The following is a 22525-nucleotide window of genomic DNA, read 5'->3' as shown; positions in this document are numbered from 1 at the left end:
ACAACACCACCTGCCTGTGCTCAGAGCTATCGCAACGTTTCTGGATCCAGTCTGGGAACTGAAGGAGATTTAACAGGAGAGAAATACCTGCAGGTAGGTAGAAATATCTATCAGAGCAGAGATGTTCTACATACACCAAAATTATTCTTAAATTTCAGTGTATACTGAAGTTGTCTCCGAAGGGGAAATTTGAAGGTCTAAAGGTTTAATAGCTTATCAAAAAGACACCAGACTCTGAACAAAATCTCATCCCACATGAATTCTACCTGCTTATCTGCTCACAAGTGACCTATGCATACACCTAAAAAGCACACGTGAATTCATTCTAATCAGTGTTCTTAATTTCCGTTTGTTCTCGGTTTCAGCTACTTTTGAAATTCCCACATTCTTGAAAACTTGTATATAGAAAAAATGCTTCAGTCAGAACACTGTATTGTAAGTGACCCTTTAACTAAGCCTATTCTGGCTAGAAGTATGGTATATTAACGTTCTGCGTAGCATCACATCATAGGAAGGAGCAAAGCACTTTTGGTTAGGATCTGGGGTAATTTGCAAACTGCAGACGATAATTCATATTTGTTCAAATATTTGTTCAAAGCGCTGCTGTTATGTTATGTGTATTTGTAAAGTCAACTATCACCTGCGAGGGAATCCTGGTATTTAACAGGTATGTGTGCCTAGCCCTTCCTAGGGTAGGTTGGTAACTGAAAAGCCAGTTCTTCTGTTTCTTGCAGAATTCAAGCGAGGAGGAGGCCGTACCACACTTCCGAAGATTAGAAAAAAACATTACAAATGCACAGTGGCGTAGGAAGGGGGATGCGGTGGGTGTGGGCCGCCCAGGTGTCATCACTGAGGTGGGTGTCAAAATGGCACAAATATGTGTTTTAAACTCATATTTTTGCTATTCTGTCAAGCAGGGGGTGACAAGATATTTTCCGCACCAGGTACCACCTGACCTTGCTACGCCACTGCAAATGCAAAATCAATGTACTTCGGATCCCTGATTGTGAAGCTTTACTATTTACACTTTTCTTCACTCCTAAATTTACATTTTCTGGGGCTCTGATCTATTGTCCTCCTGGGCACATCAGTAGATGGTGCACTGCCCTCCCTGACTTACCGGCTCCTCCATATTTTGCATAATGCCAATTTTACTCTACTTGGAGATTTTAATCTCCATCTTGAAGACCCAAATAACCTGAATTCTTCCTTTATTGAAGATTGGGTATTCTCAATTTGTCTCAATTAAATTCATCACCTACTCCGGGGGATTTTTTTTGAAGGGTCTCTTCCCTTTGTCCCACACCACAGCCGGATCTGAAATCAAAAGTCAGGACCTGGTCAAAACTTAACCTCCCAACACTACATGAGCTACTACTTATCACAAAGCGTATTTTTACAACAGCCCGATTTGGACCGAACTTTAATTAATCACTGGCTCAATGAGGCCACTGATATCATCCTATTTACAACAAGGGGTGGTGAGGGACAGAGTCTCTGAATTAAGCAGAAAGCTCTCACCCAGTCAAGAGATCAGGGCTAGATCCAACACCGTTTTTTAGCTCACTGCACCATCCCAGTTTCAGAACCTGGCTGTATGCAAATTAGTCTGTTCCTGTCCCAGTGCATGATGGGAACAGGGCAAACCAAACTACAAAAGCCAATTCTTACACTGGGAAGGAAACAAGCTCCCGGGGACCGGTTTCTGGCATTACAGCCGTCTTCGGCCCGGCTTGCTTGAATCCTGATATCATCCTAGCAACAACCTTCGAATAAAGCGGCAGAACTCATCCACCGGCTCCCTGATACACTCAGATTGGAAAGGAAAAGATGTAAAGCATTAGAAAGACACTGGAGGAAGCTGTATGATGATGAGACCAAGTGTGAATATCGGGAGGCATTAAAAGATTATCATGCTCTCTAGATTTGAGAATTACCAATGCCCAACACTGTCAGAAGACACTTTTTGTGGTGGCGAAAGAATTATCTGATGATAGTAAAATCTTGCCTAGGCCCCCTCTTTCACCAAGCCAACGTGATGAGGTAGCTAGTTTTTTCACGCAAAAAGTGGACAAGATTTACTCACAACTTGCTAAAGAAGAATACAGATCCAAACTGAAACAGGACACCTCTGACAAGCTTCTAGTGGAGGCTAATCACCCAGCAAGCAAGACTGAGGCTGCTGTTAAAATCAGTGTGTGGTCTCCTCTGGATCTTGCATATCTCCTGGCTGCCTTACCATCTATAAATTAGTACTAGTGACTGACGTCATTAGACCCTGTCCGCACTACCTTTGGCTGATATCCATCTGCCTTTGTAATACAGATTGAAAAAACATTGCTTAAAGTTTTCAAACAAAATTTATTGTTGTAGCTATTTTCTGTGTTTTTCAAAATTCATGCGCTTATATATATCAAAATTGATACTTGTTCATGCTTTTTTGCTCAAATGTTCGATTCACTGATTTGATAGACAGAACAAGATGATGAATGACGAAAAAAAAGACATTTTCTTCTCCCAATGCATTTCGGGATACTATCCCTTCGTCAGGGGCACTGCAAAAGATGAATATTATAAACATGTTTAACCTATGGCAATCAGCACACAGCGTGGTTAACTGTTTGGTTTAACAAACTAGGATTCATGGTTCACAAATAACATATAACTCTTTTTTAGAATTTAACTCTGTTGGACATACTGATAAATCAACATCAAACATTGCTATGCAGGATAACAACTAATTTCTTTCCATCAAATTACCCCAAATACATAAGATACTGCTATATTTCAAGCCCGGAAAAAAAAAATTTCTTTGAACCGTATGATTATATGAGTGTGAAAAGAGAGAAAGTAAATGGAACAATGATTGGTTGCCGGGTTAGTTGTATAAATAAAAAAAACTCACTATAATGAAAAACTTACTTAGAACTCTCTGATATCATGTGAAGCTGAATATGCATGTGGACTCCAAAATCACAGAAATTACTATTTAAACTAGAAAAAGGAGTTAAGATTATCCAAGACGCATGTCAGTTCTGAGTTTCATACCATGTCTTGAGTATCCGTTGTGGCTGGGATCTGTGTCTTTAAAAATAGTTGATAACGACTTCTGTGGGTGAAACTGCTGCGAAGTCTACAAGATAGACAATGATGGTATAGATGTAATCAAATATGTAAGCAAGATCCTTACCGGGTTAACTGAATGAAAAAAACTGAAGGGTCACCTGTATGCTCTCAAGCATTCGAACGTGGTTTTGAAAGCGATACCCTCTTGGAGATAGTAGATACTGTAGTGGATGGACACGTGCGTAGATTCTACAAAATATATGTAGATATGGAGGAATTATAATTTAATGGAAACCAAGCAGAGTCATAGTAAGGAAAAATAGACAGAAATATACCTATTTTATTTGAAGAGTGATTTCCCGTAAATACGTGATGTCATCTGGTATGGAAACTAAAAGGTCCGCTTCCATTCGAGTGTCAACTTATTTTAAAAAACGAGAAGAAATCATTAAGATCACATTGTCACAAGCATGTCCTTGCGCTTAATGACTAGATAACACAGAATAAGTACCTGTGATTCCGAAATAATCCTAATAAACGGGAGTTCCGTTTGACTGTAGTATCTATCACGTGTGCAGCTAGATGCAAAATCTCGGTGCCCGTCTAAAGGTAAGGTATAAGAAATTAATCATGTGATTCTCACTACAATCTTCCTACGCTGAATGACTTACTATGACTGAGTAAGTACCTGTTATAGCGAAGTGCACCAGGTGAGCAGAAGTCCTGATTAACTATAGAGTGAATCACGAGTGCAGCTAGATACAAAATCTCGGTGACCGTCTGAAATAAGGTTAAAGAAATTAGTCCTGTGATCTTAAGACTTGGAGAGCTCAAAAAACTCTAAAAAATAATCTGCTATAAAGCATAAATACCTGTGCAACCAAGGTTCGCGTTTTACCATCGGCGTCTAAACCACGGAAACGAGGAGAGGTCCTCCATGATCTCGCCTGTGTCTACGAGTGCGAAAATAAAGAACGGACTACGGAAGTGAGAGCACGGGCGATGCGATGTCAACAAGGAAAAAATACTGCCTGTTTTGGTATTAAGGCCCAAGTGTTTCCTCTAAAAAGTGAAAGTTCTCTCTGAAGTATTGCTGAGTAAAAAGATTACTGGCATTATTTTAATGAATAATATAGAAAATTATTGATATAGGAACCTGTAATATAAGAATTGAAATGAGTTAAAATGAAATGCCAAATGTTGGCCTATGGAGAAAGAAAAAATATCTCCGTTCTTTATTTTTGGAATCGTAGACACAGGCGAGATCATAGAGGACCTCTCCTCGTTTCCGTGGTTTAGACGCCGATGGTAAAACGCGAACCTTGGTTGCACAGGTATTTATGCTTTATAGCAGATTATTTTTTAGAGTTTTTTGAGCTCTCCAAGTCTTAAGATCACAGGACTAATTTCTTTAACCTTATTTCAGACGGTCACCGAGATTTTGTATCTAGCTGCACTTGTGATTCACTCTATAGTTAATCAGGACTTCTGCTCACCAGGTGCACTTCGCTATAACAGGTACTTACTCAGTCATAGTAAGTCATTCAGCGTAGGAAGATTTTAGTGAGAATCACATGATTAATTTCTTATACCTTACCTTTAGACGGGCACCGAGATTTTGCATCTAGCTGCACACGTGATAGATACTACAGTCAAACGGAACTCCCGTTCATTAGGATTATTTCGGAATCACAGGTACTTATTCTGTGTTATCTAGTCATTAAGCGCAAGGACATGCTTGTGACAATGTAATCTTAATGATTTCTTCTCGTTTTTTAAAATAAGTCGACACTCGAATGGAAGCGGACCTTTTAGTTTCCATACCAGATGACATCACGTATTTACGGGAAATCACTCTTCAAATAAAATAGGTATATTTCTGTCTATTTTTCCTTAATATGACTCTGCTTGGTTTCCATTAAATTATAATTCCTCCATATCTACATATATTTTGTAGAATCTACGCACGTGTCCATCCACTACAGTATCTACTATCTCCAAGAGGGTATCGCTTTCAAAACCACGTTCGAATGCTTGAGAGCATACAGGTGACCCTTCAGTTTTTTCATTCAGTTAACCCGGTAAGGATCTTGCTTACATATTTGATTACATCTATACCATCATTGCCTATCTTGTAGACTTCGCAGCAGTTTCACCCACAGAAGTCGTTATCAACTATTTTTAAAGACACAGATCCCAGCCACAACGGATACTCAAGACATGGTATGAAACTCAGAACTGACATGTGTCTTGGATAATCTTAACTCTGTTTTCTAGTTTAAATAGTAATTTCTGTGATTTTGGAGTCCACATGCATATTCAGCTTCACATGATATCAGAGAGTTCTAAGTACGTTGTTCATTATAGTGAGTTTTTTTATTTATATAACTTACCCGGCAACCAATCATTGTTCCATTTACTTTCTCTCTTTTCACATTCATATAAGCATACGGTTCAAAGAAATTTTTTTTTTTCCGGGCTTGAAATACAGCAGTATCTTATGTATTTGGGGTAATTTGATGGAAAGAAATTAGTTGCTATCCTGCATAGCAATGTTTGATGTTGATTTATCAGTATGTCCAACAGAGTTAAATTCTAAAAAAGAGTTATATGTTATTTGTGAACCATGAATCCTAGTTTGTTAAACCAAACTGTTAACCACGCTGTGTGCTGATTGCCATAGGTTAAACATGTTTATAATATTCATCTTTTGCAGTGCCCCTGACGAAGGGATAGTATCCCGAAATCATTGGGAGAAGAAAATTTCTTTTTTTTCCGTCATTCATCATCTTGTTCTGTCTATCAAATGAGTGAATTGAACATTTGAGCAAAAAAGCATGAACAAGTATCAATTTTGATATATATAAGCGCATGAATTTTGAAAAACACAGAAAATCGCTACAACAATAAATTTTGTTTGAAAACTTTAAGCAATGTTTTTTCAATCTGGATTACAAAGGCAGATGAATATCAGCCAAAGGTAGTGCGGACAGGGTCTAATGACGTCAGTCACTAGTACTAATTTATCTTTCCAGTGTGGAGATTGGCCTCTCCTCCCCTTCCAGCACACCCATCAAAGCATAGGACAATCATAGTTAGAAGTCAAAGCGGCAATAATAAGGAGTGCACTTCGCAACCCCACTTATTCTTACCATCTATAAAGCCAGGTTCTCAGTTGGATCCACGTCCCCCAGTTCATCTCAGACAATTGGATAAATCAGTCTTTACTGGGATTCTGGAGCTCCTTAATTCATCATTAAGGGATGGGATTGCGCCTCGGAGGTGGAAGCATGCTTTGGTTCTTCCTCTTTTAAAATAAAGCCAATTTGTATCCCTCTTGTTTGTTGGTTTTTTGCCCTCTTTCCCTCTTACCAGTATTTTCCAAAATCCTAGAAAAGAATCTCAACGCCCAGCTCACTGGCATCCCTAGCAGTCTGGCTTCAGGGCTGCACACACGCCCTTCTCGGCGTGACTGTACATCTTAGACAACATCTGCCACACTCATTCTGCTGGATTTGATGGCGGCTTTCGACACAGTATATCATACTATCCTGGCTGGCAGTCTAGAGTCTTCAGGCAATGTAAGTTCTGCCGTGAGGGGGCTTGTTTCTTTCCTAAGAGACCGTACTTTCCAGGTCTTTTGGCTAATGTTAGATCCAAGCCACAAACCTTGACTTCTGATGTTCCACAGTGTTCCATTTTGAGCCCCTTGCTTTTTAATGGAGAATTGCAGGCTTACCTATTTTTCATACGCCGATGAGACACATTATTTTTTGATCATCAACTGCTCAGATCCATTACCCATCTTTACTGAACCTGGGCCTGGGAAAAATGTCTCATGGATGAATAAAAACTTGCTCAGGCTCAATGGTGACAAGACTGAAGTCATGGTCCTGGGTAACAACGACTCCCTTTGTGGCCCGAGACACTAGCCGGAATCCTTGGGCACTCTGCCCACCCAGTCTACAAAGGGTGAAAATCTGGGCTTGCTTATCGACGATAAACTTTCTTTGAAACCACAGGTGACTAGGGTTACTGCCACCTGTTTTTCAGTCCTTAAGTGGCTAAAAAAGATTCTTTGGTTAAGTCCTCTAGCGGCTCAAAGGACTGTAATCCAGGCGCTGGGCCTATCCAGATTGGATTTCGGCAATGTGCTGTACCAGGGTGCAGCTAAGACTTCAATCCACTGCTTGCAGATCGTTCATAATGCTGCAGTCACTCTGCTTTTTCGAATACTGAAATATGCTTCCGTCTCCCCTCAGCTTCAGGAACTGCACTGTCTCAAGGTCTCTAAACGTATTGAGTTTAAGGCCCTGTGGTATATGTTCAAGGCCAAACATGGCTTAGCTCCTCTATACATTCAGGAACTGGTAGTTACTCATCAGCCTGTTTGATCTTCGAGATCCTAAAGTCATGCTTTGCTTTACGTTCTAACGTTCTGTTTAATCCTCTACGAAGGTGCTCTTTTGCCCACCTTGGTCCAAAATTGTGAAATTCTCTGCCTGCCGATCTTAGAAACTGCAATTCATTACTTGTCTTTCGCAAAAATTTGAAGACGTGGCTATTCTAGATCCTCGTCCTGGGACACCCTATCTGCATCTATCCTGCACTGGGAAATCCCTCGGGGTAGCTGTGTGCACCCCAAATTTCCAAATAATAATAAGGGATGTAAGAGAGCGTATGTCCTCCTTATCGGCTACTGTATATGCATGTGATGGTTGCATGAAGGAGTCCTGCGGCGCAGCAGTGGTTGGCTGGTTGGTGGGAGTAATTTCAAACTTTCAAAATATTTACCTGCAAACGCACAAAGTGATAGTCAAGGCTGACTACAACTTATAAGGTGGTCTATAGATGAATTTTACATATCCTTGTTCTTTACTCAGACAACCTCATCTAAGCTATGTTTTGAAATGGTAGGTCTTCAGACCTATGTGGAATGTTGTGGTATCCAGAGCTGTTCCTAAATGGGGCATAAGAACATTCTGGATGTTTGCTGAGGTGCTGGGGAATGACTACCTAAGAGCGGGCATTGTTTGGAATGTCTGTGTTTCAGGCTGTGGTGGTCTAATCTTAGCTTGACATAGTTTCACCTTTAACCCCTCTACTGCGCCCGCGATTTTGCGGAAGTGCGGCACTTCCGCAAAAAAACGGGCAGGGCCGCGCCGGCCATTGGCCGACGGCAACACCAGCGAGGTAGCGTTGCCGTCGGCCAATGGCCGACGGCAGCACTTAAGGGGTTAAGATCCTTTGCTGTCATTTCTTCTGCACAACGTACACGAACCACTGTAATCAAACAGGCAACATGGTCATTTGTGCTATTTGCACACTGATCACACAACGTTATCTGTCTCACTCATGGCCCAGCTGAAAACAGTACTGCCTGTCAGCCAGCACACAATGCTTGGAGAACTTCCATTTATTTTGAAGTAACTCATTACACAACTTACTTTCGGATGCTGGGCTGAAGAATCATGACTAATTGGGCGAGCATGTATGCACTCTCAGTTCTCAATGCTGACTCTACATCTGCTGATGTCTTAACCTTGATGCATTGGCAACACAGACCTCTCTAGTCCAGGCTTTTAACTAAATTGCAAACAAGAATCTTGGTACTGGATAGGCGATGTGTGCAGCGCTTCTCTACACATGTTTGATGATGTTAATGTACATTACAGGCCTTGCTTGATGTCTTTGTCCACATGACAAGAGAAATGTAGACCTTATAATGAGGGACTGAATCAAATGTCAGTTTCTTGCTGTATTTTTGCAAAGGCGGCAGAATAATATAGTACTGTGTGTGTAAAACTGTCACATTTTCTGTTCTCCACTACAAATGTAGAAAGGGATTGGATTGTGTGCCTGCTGTATGTTCACAGCGGCTGCATCTACAAGGTACACCTCTTCTGCAAGATAACCTTGCTCAAAGCTCTGGTCTCTGCACCGGGTGCTTAATGTACCATGAACTAATCCTTTCAAATACTCCATATAAATGAACAATTGTTACTTACCTGTAAACAGGTGGTTCTCCAGTATTGGTGTCTTTCATAGATTCACATGCTTGAATATCCCCGTTGTCGGAGTGGGAGTCCCACGGTAAATAAAATAGCAATAATATATACTATATATATATATATATGTAACATAAAACCTGAAATATGTAATAGAAAAAAGGCATAACAAGCCTACACATATTTCTACATAGGAATGCATGGAAAAGGAAAAAACCATTTGCAGTCTATCATTGTCATTATGTTGGTCCAAACTACAGCCAATCAGGCGCCAGCAACCCTCTAGAACCTTCTCCTCAGAGCTCAGCACCTCAGATTTTCGTAGCACAAGAGTGACCACAGAGTCTATGAGGAGAAGAGAGCCTCTGAGGGGAGGAGGGTGGGTCGCATGTGAATCTATGAAAGACACCAATACTGGAGAACCACCTGTTTACAGGTAAGTAACAATTGTTCTTCTCCAGTATTAGGGTGTCTTTCATAGATTCACATGCTTGAATATAGAATAGAAAGCAGTAATATCCGAAGACAACTTCCCAGCATGATACACATGCATAGACTTATAAAACCAAATATGTCTATAGTCTTGCAAGACGTACATTAATAAGGTAAACCATAATGGAGGAGGGAAGACAAAGGCTCGCCTTATTGAAATAGATAGCGAAGCATAGACTGTCCCACTGCAGGTCTGCTTTGTTAATGGTACCCAGGCAGTAGCGTTTCATAAACATGTGCCTGCTTGACCACATGGCTGCTCTGCAGATCTGATGCGGCGGCACACCGGCAAACAGGGCAGTTGAAGACGACATCGCCCTGGTAGAATGGATCCTCACTGAAGACTGTAGAGGCTTGCCTGCCTGTTGATGGCAGAAAGCAATGGCCGAGGAAACCCCACGAGCAATTGTAGGTTTGGGAACTGGACGCCCTTAGTGGAAACGTCCATAAGCTATGACGATGGCAAATGTCAGCAGTCGCATAAATCCATCTAGCTATGGTGTGTTTAGACACTGCTCGCCCTAGCTGTATATTTCCATAGGCAATAAACAGTTGATCGGATTTGATAATGACAGAGGTCCTTGCAAATAGAAATTTAAAACATCTTCTGATGTCAAGAGTATGTAAATGCCCTCTCCGCAGGGGATTGTGGATTAGGAAAAAACGTCTTTAAGATAACTGGTTCTTTCAGGTGAAAATCCGAAGGCACCTTTAGGCATACACCTTGGGTTTGTACGTAGCACCACAGAATTGGGCGTGAATCGTAAGAAAGGTGAATTGACAATGAGAGCTTGAACATCACAGACTCTTCTAGATGAAGTTACTGCTACAAAGAGAAAAACCGTTGCATGTTAGGAATTTGAAATACATCCTAAAAATTGGCTCAAATGGGTGGCGCATGAGCTGCGCTAATACTACATTATAATGCCATGATGGAGGCGGACGACGTACAGGAGGAAACATTCTGAGTAGTCCCTTAAAGAACTGTTGTATTCTGGAAGAATAAAGAGAGATGGACCCATCCTGACGTTACCTTGAAATGGCTGCCAAAAAGACCTTCAACGTTGTATGAGATAAGCCTGATCTTGCCAGGTGCAAGAAAAAAGGTAATATCTGGTCCGGCGTTGCAAGAAATGGGTAAACCCCAGCAGATTAACACCAAATGCAGATTATTATTTATGTAGTTATTTATTTTTAAAGACTGTATGTCTTTAGTAGGTGCTCTCGCGTAAGCCAGCACCTCTTTACAATCCGCCGAGATAGTCAGATGAGCTAATACAAGGTGCTCAGACACCAAGCTGCTAATTTTAGAGAAGCCGGATCTGATGGAAAATTTGACCATTCTGAATGGAGAGGAGATTTGGAATTGGTCGAAACTGTATTGGATCGTACTCTGAGAGGAGAAGAAGTTCGGTGAATCAGTATTGGCGAGGCCACCTGTGGGCGATGGGAATCAAACGATACGGCTCTTTGCTCATCTGACGGAGAATTCTCGGAACCAACGGTACCGGACACAAGGCGTAAGCATATATTTGAGACCAGTTTATCGAAAACGCCTTCCCCTGCGAATCCCTGTGAGGATGCTAGCTTGCAAAGAAACAGGCATAAGCTGTTCTTTTTTGTCGCAAAGAGGTCCAGATCGGGATGACCCCACTGCTGGAAGATTCGATCTGCCGTTGGCTGATGCAGTTCCTATTCATGGGTGGACACCTGTTGACCTGCTGAGGGTGTCCGCCAGCACATTTGCAACTCCCGGCACATGAACAGCCAAGAGTTTGATCCTGTGCCATATTGCCCAAGCCCATATCTCTTGGGCTTTCTGAGATAGAAGAACCGACCTCGTTCTTCCTTGTTTGTGTAAGTAAGGTATTGTCTGTGCAAACCAATACTGTGGCTCCTTGAATGATAACACGAAAGGATTTGAGGGCTAAGAAGATAGCACCTAGCTCTAGCCGATTGATGTGCTAAGCCTTTTGTTGAGGGTTCCATTCCCTGCTGAACCTTCAGCCCTTGAGATATGCTCCTCAACCCTTGAAGGGATGCGTCTGCGGTGATTGTGTAATTTGGCACTTCTGGAAGGAATAACGTACACCCCTTCTACCAATTTCTTACTTGGACCCACCAACAAAAAGGGGGGGCCTCTTGCATCCGAGGATTGATTTGAATGAGATCTACAAAGGAACTGGAGACCTGAAACCAACGTAGAAGAACCACCAAGTGGGAGATGCAAGCCCGTTGTTCGTGCGAGATAAACACCCTTGCTAGGTTGGTATTGATTGATGATCCGAGAAATGTTGATATCGGAGCTAGTACTAGTTGTGACTCGTCATGATTTATTGAAAATCAGGTCTTGAAACAGTGACTGACAAGTTTGGGTGTGCTGGACTGATTGTAAATAAGAGCGAGCCCTTATTATACAGTTGTCTCAGGAATGAGAAATTTGTATGCCTTGCAGACGTAGATAGGCTGCCACTGGTGCCAGGATGTACGTAAAGACATGTGAAACGGACCTAAATCCAAGAGGTAGGACCTTTATTGAATAAGCTCTGTACCTATTGTAAAGCGTAGCCACTTCCTATGCTTAGGAAGGATTGGCACATGAAAATAGACATCCTGGAGGTCGTTCTGGTATAAGAACTTTAGGATTTTGATGAGGGACAACATTTGTAAAGTTCGCGCAAAGATCTAAAATCATGCAACACTTTCCTCATTTGCTTGTTGATGAGGAACTGAGAGTAAACCCTAACGTTGTTGGAGATTCGGAACCACTCCGACGGTCCCTGTTTGTATCCATATAGACACTTGAGAAAACGACACCCGTAGATGAGAAGGAGGAGGTCCCTTTGGAGGTGTAGAAAGAGGGAAATTAGACAAATTCTAAAGTGTGCCCTTGGGCATGACGTTTAAAAACTCAACGGTCCTCTGTCACCTTTGACCAAGTGGAGTAAAAGTGAGATATTAGATCTCTGACGTTTTTGGAGGGAATAAAGGTGTGTTCCCGGTAATCCATCGTTTCTAAGAAGAGTTTGCCTAGGCTGTACGATGATAGTCTAGGTAGGACCTAAAAAAAAACAGAGATAAGTCGATGGACCCTTCCTAATGTCAGCACCTGACTACCTTTCTCCCCGAAATATTAAGTGGCCCTTGAGTTACTAAAGGGAGTTGTGTGCACACTGGCTGGCACCCATCGTTACTGTGCCTATTCCCTAGGGAATCCAAGTACAAATGAAACAACCGCAAAGGTGCACCACAAGAAACAAGAAATAAGTGCAAATGATATTAGCACAAGAAAGAATTTTTTCAAAAAGATGTTGGTAATCTTCTTGTAATCTTTATTTTCAATTTTCAGTACAACGTACAGCCGACGCGTTTCGTCCCAAGCTGGGACTTCTTCAGGGCTTTTGCAATCGTGCTTCGTCACATTTAGAGCGAATATACAGATAGGAGTCCGGAGAGCGCCTTCCCAGACTCAGTATCACAATCTGCAAACTGGAATATATATTTCCATCCAGTTTGAAACAGTCAGGGTTGAACTGTGAAATTTTGAATAATGAGGACAAGGATTTGCAGGGTTGGTCTCGCAACCTTAATATGTGTATAACTCATTTCATGTTCTGAAATATTTTACGGAATTCCAAAGGACAAGAGGTCCTATATGTCCCTGGGAAGAGGATGTGGGCACTGTGTTCCAGTAGGCCGTTCGTGTTAAAACAGCCGGCGCCCATCCACAAAGCCTTCGTCCCGCCGAAACACCCGCAAAGTCGCTGTGTTCCGGGTCAACCGTCAACTAAGCCAACTGGCCTCAAGGCTGAATGTTGACGAAGCTTACCGTCTACGGAGCTCACCGTCTACGGAGCTCACCGTCTACGGAGCTCACCGTCTACGGAGCTCACCGTCTACGGAGCTCACCGTCTACGGAGCTCACCGTCTACGGAGCTCACCGTCTACGGAGCTCACCGTCTACGGAGCTCACCGTCTATGGAGCTCACCGTCTACGGAGCTCATCGTCTACAGAGCTCATCGTCTACAGAGCTCATCGTCTACAGAGCTCATCGTCTACAGAGCTCATCGTCTACGGAGCTCATCGTCTACGGAGCTCACCGTCTACGGAGCTCACCGTCTACGGAGCTCACCGTCTACAGAGCTCATCGTCTACAGAGCTCATCGTCTACAGAGCTCATCGTCTACAGAGCTCATCGTCTACAGAGCTCATCGTCTACGGAGCTCATCGTCTACGGAGCTCATCGTCTACGGAGCTCACCGTCTACGGAGCTCACCGTCTACGGAGCTCACTGTCTACGGAGCTCATCGTCTACGGAGCTCACCGTCTACGGAGCTCACCGTCGACGAGCCTGTCGTCTACGGGGCCCACCGTCGACGAGCCCGTCGTCTACGGGGCCCACCGTCGACGAGCCCACCGTCGACGAGCCTACCGTCGACGAGCCTACCGTCGACGAGCCTACCGTCGACGAGCCTACCATCGACGAGCCTACCATCGACGAGCCCACCGTCGACGAGCCCACCGTCGACGAGCCCACCGTCGACGAGCCTACCGTCGACGAGCCTACCGTCGATGAGCCTACCGTCGACGAGCCTACCGTCGACGAGCCTACCGTCGACGAGCCACCGTCGACGAGCCTACAGTCGACGAGCCACCGTCGACGGGACATATCGTAGACGAGTCAGAGGATACATAGACCGTATCGTCGACAAGCTGGCACATTTTCACGTAGAAAAGTGCGCAGTGTGAGTCTAGACGCCTGAGAGTAAATCTCGTGGGCGTAGATGTGGGAGGCAGACTCAAAGAAGGCCAGAGACCTCTTAATTGTGATGTTACTTCAGCTGGTGAAGTAGAGTAGAAGCATCACTTAAAACGTGAATGTGCAGGACAAACAACAAAAATTCCTCCCACATCAGAAGGGGGGTACAGTCTAAGCACAAGAACAACCCCTTCTCCTCTTACCATGTCAGAGACCAGCAGAGTGTTTCCATATACTCTTCATGAGGGTTCACAGGAAAAGGTCACAGCTTCCTACAAGTGACACAGGGTCTGAACGTAGACTTCATGTAAGAAGACAGTACAAAACTGTGATATTAAGAAGAAAAATTGAAGAAAATTGAAGAAAATTGAAGAAAAACTGAGCAGAGCTCAGGGAGACTCCCTTCACACGACGTGCGGTAGAAAATCTGAGGTGCTGAGCTCTGAGGAGAAGGTTCTAGAGGGTTGCTGGCGCCTGATTGGCTGTAGTTTGGACCAACATAATGACAATGATAGACTGCAAATGGTTTTTTCCTTTTCCATGCATTCCTATGTAGAAATATGTGTAGGCTTGTTATGCCTTTTTTCTATTACATATTTCAGGTTTTATGTTACATATATATATATATATAGTATATATTATTGCTATTTTATTTACCGTGGGACTCCCACTCCGACGACGGGGGATATTCAAGCATGTGAATCTATGAAAGACACCCTAATACTGGAGAAACCTCGTTCTCAGCCAAATGTTACAAATACCGGGTCTCAAGCGAGAGGACCCACGTCAGCTCCATAGAAAGGAGTTTATTGCGGACAGGGCCGGCTTTAGGGCAGTGCGACCGCACTGGGCGCTGACCTGTGGAAGGGGCGCTGCGACCTCAGGGGTGACTGTGTTTAGCAAAATCTTATGATAGGAGGGAAGAGGGGCACTTTTGCAGGTGGTAGGGAGAGAATCCGAGGAGGCGGTTATGGGACGTGAGGGCGCCAAAAGGGATTGTCGCAACAGACGCCACCAGCGCTAAAGCCGGCCCTGATTGCGGAGGGTCCAGTGAAGCACCAGTCGCTGAGGACACGCTGACTATTTAAGACACTTAACTGAAGACCTTCAGGTATGAGACAACTACGCAAGGATATCACCTGGTTCGACAACAGGCAGTAAGTATAACAATACGATGCTGCAAGGTAACCAGGGAGGTCTAGGCAAGATGATTAAGGATGTGCGATGAGCAATGTCTGGGGTCTCTATTTTAATCACTTTGATGGAATGGAATGAATGGAATGGAATGAGGATTTGTAAAGCTCGTTGGCTACCCAGGGGCGTCCCAGCGATTTATACCCGCTCAGCTATCCAGTATAATGATCATAACCCTAAAATATTTGATTTACATTAGATTAGATTAGCACATAATAAATGCTAATTATTAAAAAAACAGAGTTTGTGTGTGGAGGTATTCTGGGGTAGAAAGAGGTGTTCTTTATGTTTACCTTACCAGAGAAACAGCTTCTTTGATATCTGTCGCATTCTAGCCACTCCGGTAACTATAGTTCAGAGGATTGGATGGGAAATACCTTTTTAATATTAAAGCTGGTGCAACCCCTCCCCTAAAAGAGAGGGTTTCATGATATGAGGAACTAAAGCATGGAATAAAAAAATCCTAAGAATTCGACCAATGACTACTAATGATTTAATAATTGAGCCTCCAGGTAGGACAGGTTTGTGGCTAATGAGAAGCATAGACAGCCAATTTGCAATTCCCTCTTCATGTGTCTGCAAGGCTTCATAACATTTGTGGTCTCGCCTGTACAGCGCATGATCTGTGCAGCTGTAGGTTTCCCTTCCTTCCTTGTGTTACCTCCGCCATAGAGCATGGACCAAGTACATGTATTCTTCCTCGTCTATTTGCAGCACACTCTTTTTATAAGACTTTAGGTACTATTCCAGGGCATGCAATGTGCTTTCCTACTTTTAATACTGGCATACATCTTCTTATTTAGGTTGCTTTCAACCTAGCTGCCATTTTTTATTAACACTTCACTAATGCTCTGTAATTACATAACAGGGTGATGAACAAGGATGCACTTTTATTTTACATAGGAGTTTCTTGATTTCATAAGATGGGCTTTTCTTTTACATTGGGTTTTCTTCCCAATTAATCAATTCAGGACACTGCATTCATTTGCACCGCTCAGATGTTATTCGGCTTCTGATTTATGTTGCTTGCACCCTATCTGCCATATCTATTGATGCTTTAGTTACTTAGACCCACAACTGTACTACTCTATGCCACTCTATACTACTACATTACTATGCCACTACACTCTACTCTACTCCACTCAATGCCACTCTACAGCTCTCTAGGTCACTTCATTCCATACCACTCTAGGTCACTACACCTTATGCCACTCTACTCTATGCCACCCCACTCTACCTCACTTTATACCACTCTACGCCACGCCACTTCACTCTATTCTACTCCACTGAACTCTATGCCACTCGGCTGTATGCTGCTCCACTCGATGCCATTCTGCACTGTTCTATGTCAACAACTTTAAGGAATTGGCTAAGCAAATAGCTCTTGCATAGGTGAGATCTATTGGTTTTGCTAATGCTTGTTAAAACTAGATGACAGCTACTTTTTAAGGAGATGAATGAAGCAAGAAAGTGACTCAACTAGCTTTTGCTTTGCAGGGAGGTGACTATTTTGTGAAACTGTGTTCCGTTGAGAGGGCTGTGTGAGTGATAAGGTTATTAAATGTTTTTCCCCTCCTAATGGGATGCTGTTTGTAACTTAAACTAGAAGTGCACACTTACTTGGGAGCTGTGGATGCATCTTACTAGACTGGTCTTATTCCATCTGTTAAGTAGCTTCTGTAGAATAGTTCCATCACGGCAACAACAGTCATCTAAGAAGGAACTGATATTGGTCCCTACAAAGAAGGCGCTAGATGCTGACAGAATGTTGTATTTTCTTTAAACTGTGTTTGTGGTAAAGGACACTTCATACTAGTGCATGACATCATGACACTGTTGAGGAGTTTAGTCTCTAGGATTCCTTCAATTGGGCTAATGCGCCTCTCTCTGCCTCTCTTCCCTGGTCATTTGTAGAAGCGAGAATAAATAAACAGCAAACAGGCAACTGGCCCTCTCTTGTCTTTTCCAGGCTACCGAGCCTTGCCACAAGTTGTGAAGTTGATCTGCATCTTCTTGTAAGCGTAATGCTATGATTGTGTTGTCTTCAGCTTAGACCTTTTAGGTAGTGGATGCTTTTTAATTCCTTAGCCAGCTGCCCAATAGTAGTTCATTCACTCACTAAGTTTCACAACGACTTTAAACAAAGTCTCAGGGCCTGAGTGTCCTAGATATCATCTTCTTAGTCGCGTATTACCAGACCTCAGCAGCAAGACGTCTGGGGCAGAAGCTGTGGAAGTCAAGGTTTTCCCTTAGGGGAGAAATCACATATTGTCTCTGTTCAATCAAACACAATTCAAAGTGCTCTGAATCACACTGAAACTAACACCTAGCAATGCCGTTGAGTAATGCTTGGGAATAAACACAGAGATACCAGTAATTTTGCTCAATCAATGTTAATCTCTTGCAATGCAGACCCAAGAGCGGATGCAACACTGCGGCGCTCAGTACCGCCAAGTGCAACGCTGTCCCACTTTTGATAAACCTTGAGTTAACACACATGGACCTCTTAAAAAAGAATAAAATATACCTCTGTTACACAGATCTTCACCGCTCTGCTCCCACCAGACGCAGCCGCTCCTCACGCTGCTCCCCTGCTTTACCTGGTATCGTAGCGCTATACAGCCAAACTGCTGCCTGCCATCTCGCCTTACTACCACTACTGCTATCGCTAGATTGCCTGACTGCTTAAATTACCGCTAAGCATAATTATTTCATTGCATAGCGCGAGACTGCCAAAGTGCACTGTAAGTTTATTTTCAATAGTGCTGTGCTGCTTAAAGTAATCTTTTTCGCCTGATTGTGCCGCTGCCACTGCCATTAACATCGCGCTTTTTGTGTTTGTGCCCCAATCCTGTATCGATTTTGGCTCGGTGCCATTTTGTATTTTGTTGTTGTTGGTGTGCCTCCCTGCCCGGATCTCCACCCCGCTCCCGCCTCCCAGCTGATCCTCCCTCCCACTGATACTATCAACTCCGATCTCCCGTGTGTTGCGCTGTGACCGCCCTGCTCCCACCAGACGCGGCCGCTCCTCATGCTGCTCCCCTGCTCTACCTGGTATCGTAGCGCTATACAGCCAAACTGCTGCCTGCCACCTCGCCTTACTACCACTACTGCTATCGCTAGATTGCCTGACTGCTTAAATTGCCGCTAAGCATAATTATTTCATTTCATAGCGCGAGACTGCCAAAGTGCGCTGTAAGTTTATTTTCAATAGTGCTGTGCTGCTTAAAGTAATCTTTTTCGCCTGATTGTGCCGCTGCCACTGCCATTAACATCGCGCTTTTTGTGTTTGTGCCCCAATCCTGTATCGATTTTGGCTCGCTGCCATGTTATTGGTGTGCCTCCCTGCCCGGATCTCCACCCCGCTCCCGCCTCACAGCTGATCCTCCCTCGCCCCTCCCCTCCCACTATCCACACATGACAGATGCCTACGAGCGCAGCGGTCACGCGCAGCGGTCACGCCCCATGTGCGCCGAAGGTGCGCCAAAGGTAAGCCCGTCTACGCCCGACCGCGCCTGGATCACGCCCAGCGCCAGACCCCCTGGTCTTCGCAAAACCCTCTCCACCCGTATAACGTATGACGCCGCTACCCTCTTTGCCCTTAACCCCGGACGCACACCACAACGCTGCGAAGCTGCCCCAGGATACACCCATGGACCCTTCGCCTGCCACTCCTGCAAGTTCGCCTGCGTCAGGATCCACATCAAATCCACTAACTCCAAACACAGCTCCAACGCTAACCACCTGAAGTGCATCCTGCTGAACACCCGCTCGGTCCTCAGACACGCCACTCAACTCTGGGACCTACTCGACACTGCATCGCCGGACGTCGCATTCCTTACAGAATCCTGGATGAACGCCTCATCAGCACCCGACATTGCCATAGCCATCCCGGACGCATACAAGATCATCCGAAAAGACCGCACCAACCAAACAGGAGGAGGCATCGCCATCGTCCATAAGAACACCATCCGAATCACGACCAGTTCCGACGATAACCTCGCGACCGCCGAATATCTTCACTTCCAGATCCACACCGACCCCAGGACCACACTTAGAGGCACCCTCATCTACAGACCACCAGGAACCCGCACACAATTAAACAAGACATCACTGACTTCATCAGCCCACATGCCCTCACCTCCGAAAACTACATTCTACTGGGAGACCTCAACTTCCACCTGGAAAAGAAAAACGACAACAACACCACCACCCTTCTGGACAACCTGGCCAATCTCGGAGTCAAACAACTTGTTAACACCCCCACCCACTTTGCCGGACACACGCTTGACCCTATCTTCACCTCCAGCAAACACATCTCCTTCGATCACACCACAGCTCTCCATTGGACGGACCACAGCTGCGTTCACTTCAGCTACAAAAAGACCATGACCCACAACCCCCCACAACCTATTCCTCGAAGGAACTGGAACAAAATCACCACCGACCAACTCTTCACATCGCTTAACCAAAACCCTCCTGCCATATCATCGGACCCAAACCAAGCTGCCACCAAACTCACACAATGGATCACCCACAGCGCTGACGAATTAGCACCCTTGAAAAACCACCAGATCAAACAAGGTAGCTAAAAGGCCCCCTGGTTCAACGATGGCCTTAAGAAATCCAAGAAGTTATGTTGTACTCTCGAGAAAACTTGGAGAAAAAACCCAACCACTGACAACCTGACCACCTTCAAGACAGCCACCCGCAAACACCACCAATTGATCCGATCCACCAAGAAATCAGCATTCAAGGATCGACTCGACAACAACGCCCACAACAGCAAGGAACTATTCAACATCGTTAAAGAATTTACCAACCCCACCGCCGGCACCAATGACATCACTCCCTCCCAAGACCTCTGCGACTCTTTATCCTCTTTCTTCCACAACAAAATCGCCGACATACATAACAACTTTAAAAACCAGTCCGAAGAACAGTCCACTCCACCCACCTCCGAACCAAAACAGCACTCTCACAACCTTTGTACCTGGAACCCAATCACTACTGAAGAAACCATCCGCCTGATGAACTCCATCCACTCAGGCTCACCAACCGGCCCATGTCCCCACCACATTTTCAACAAAGCAGACTCCATCATCGCACCCCATCTCCGCGATGTCATCAACTGTTCCTTCAACTCCGCTACCTTCCCGGAAAGCTGGAAACATGCCGAACTCAGCACCCTTCTGAAGAAACCCACAGCAGACCCCTCTGAACTTAAGAACTACCACCCCATCTCACTCCTCCCTTTCCCTGCCAAAGTCATTGAAAAAGCCGTCAATAGCCAGCCTGCCTTCCTTGAATCCAACAATTCCCTCGACCCCTCACAATCCGGCTTCCGAGCCTAACACAGCACCGAAACCGCCATCATCGCAGCTACAGACGACATCCGAACGCTACTGGACAACGGAGAAACAGTTGCCCTCATCCTACTCGACCTCTCCGCCACCTTCGACACAGTCTGTCATAGCACCCTCATACAACGCCTCAGCAACGTCGGCATACAAGGAAAAGCTTTGGACTGGATAATCTTGTTCCTCGCCGGAAGAACCCAGAGTGTCCGCCTCCCCCCATTCAAATCAGAGGCCACCGAAGTCATCTGCGGCGTACCACAAGGATCATCACTCAGTCCCACCCTCTTCAACGTTTACATGAGTCCCCTCGCATCCATCGCGCGACAACACAACCTCAACATCATCTCCTACGCAGACGACACCCAGCTGATCCTCTCCCTCACCAAAGACCCAAACACCGCCAAAACCAATCTACACGAAGGAATGAAAGAAGTAGCCGAATGGATGGAGAACAGCAGTTTAAAACTAAACTCGGACAAAACGGAAGTCCTCATCTTAGGTGGCACCCATACCTACAGATCACGCACGTAACCTGGCATTCATCCTGGACTCCTCCCTCTCGATGACCAGACAAGTCAACGCCGTCTCATCTTCATGCTTCAACATCCTACGCATGCTCAAAAAAATCTTCCGTTGGATCCCCACCGAAACAAGAAAGACAGTCACCCACGCACTGGTCACTAGCCGACTGGATTATGGAAATACCCTTTACGCCGGAACCACAGCCAAACTACAGATAAAACTCGAACGCATCCAAAACGCCTCAGCCAGACTCATACTGGACATCCCCCGTCAAGCTCACATTTCCGGTCACCTGAAAGACCTCCACTGGCTCCCCGTCAACAAGAGAATAACGTTCTGTCTCCTCACCCACGCACACAAGGCCCTCTACGACCTAGGACCCGAATGCCTCAACACAAGACTGTCCTTCTACACACCCACCCGCCAACTACGATCATCTAATCAAGCCCTCGCCGCAATTCCGCGCATCCATAGATCCACCATGGGAGGAAGATCCTTCTCCTACTTAGCGGCCAAAACCTGGAATTCTCTCCCCACTCACCTCTGCCTTACACAGAACCACCTCTCCTTCAGGAAGCAGCTAAAAACCTGGCTATTCGATAAGTAATGCACCCACCCTCCCTCAAGCGCCTTGAGACCCTCTGGGTGAGTAGTGTGCTATACAAATCCCTGAACTTGAACTTGAACTTATTGGTGTAAACACACCCATCCCATGTCGTAGATAGCACAGAGGTGCAATTCTATTCATAATGCTGCGCTACACAAGAATACCTCTTTAGAGTGCCACGTAATATAATATAGTGGGAACCTTTATTTGGTTCGTTCAAGCACGCTTAATAACTTAAACGAAAGCATGCTGAGCTTCTAGCTGTCATGGAGTTTGGGATTCATGACACATTTAGAACAGCTTTTAACAGTCCACCATCAGAACATCAAACATCGTACCTGAAAAGAAGTCTATTAGATGAGAAAACCTGTGCCTTCAACCGCATGGCGTTTCACCCTTACCATCTTTAGTCATTCACTAGGCTCACTATCAGTGTTCAAAAGAGGACTGAACATCTCTCCTCGAGGTTCAGCAAGATGACTGCACATCTGTTAAGCGAGACTGGACCAACAGTAT

The 22525-nt window shown here is 44.6% G+C and overlaps 1 protein-coding gene across 1 annotated transcript in view; it reads right to left on the bottom strand.

The window, feature by feature from the left end:
* LOC147668304 (talin-2-like) overlaps positions 1–22525 on the bottom strand; it is a 1432932-nt gene that overhangs the window by 551256 nt on the left and 859151 nt on the right. The window lies entirely within an intron of this gene.

Source organism: Lissotriton vulgaris, unplaced genomic scaffold (assembly GCF_964263255.1).
Source record: "Lissotriton vulgaris unplaced genomic scaffold, aLisVul1.2 SCAFFOLD_325, whole genome shotgun sequence".
Taxonomy (NCBI): Eukaryota; Metazoa; Chordata; class Amphibia; order Caudata; family Salamandridae; genus Lissotriton; species Lissotriton vulgaris.
This window is presented reverse-complemented; position numbering and strand designations above follow the sequence as displayed.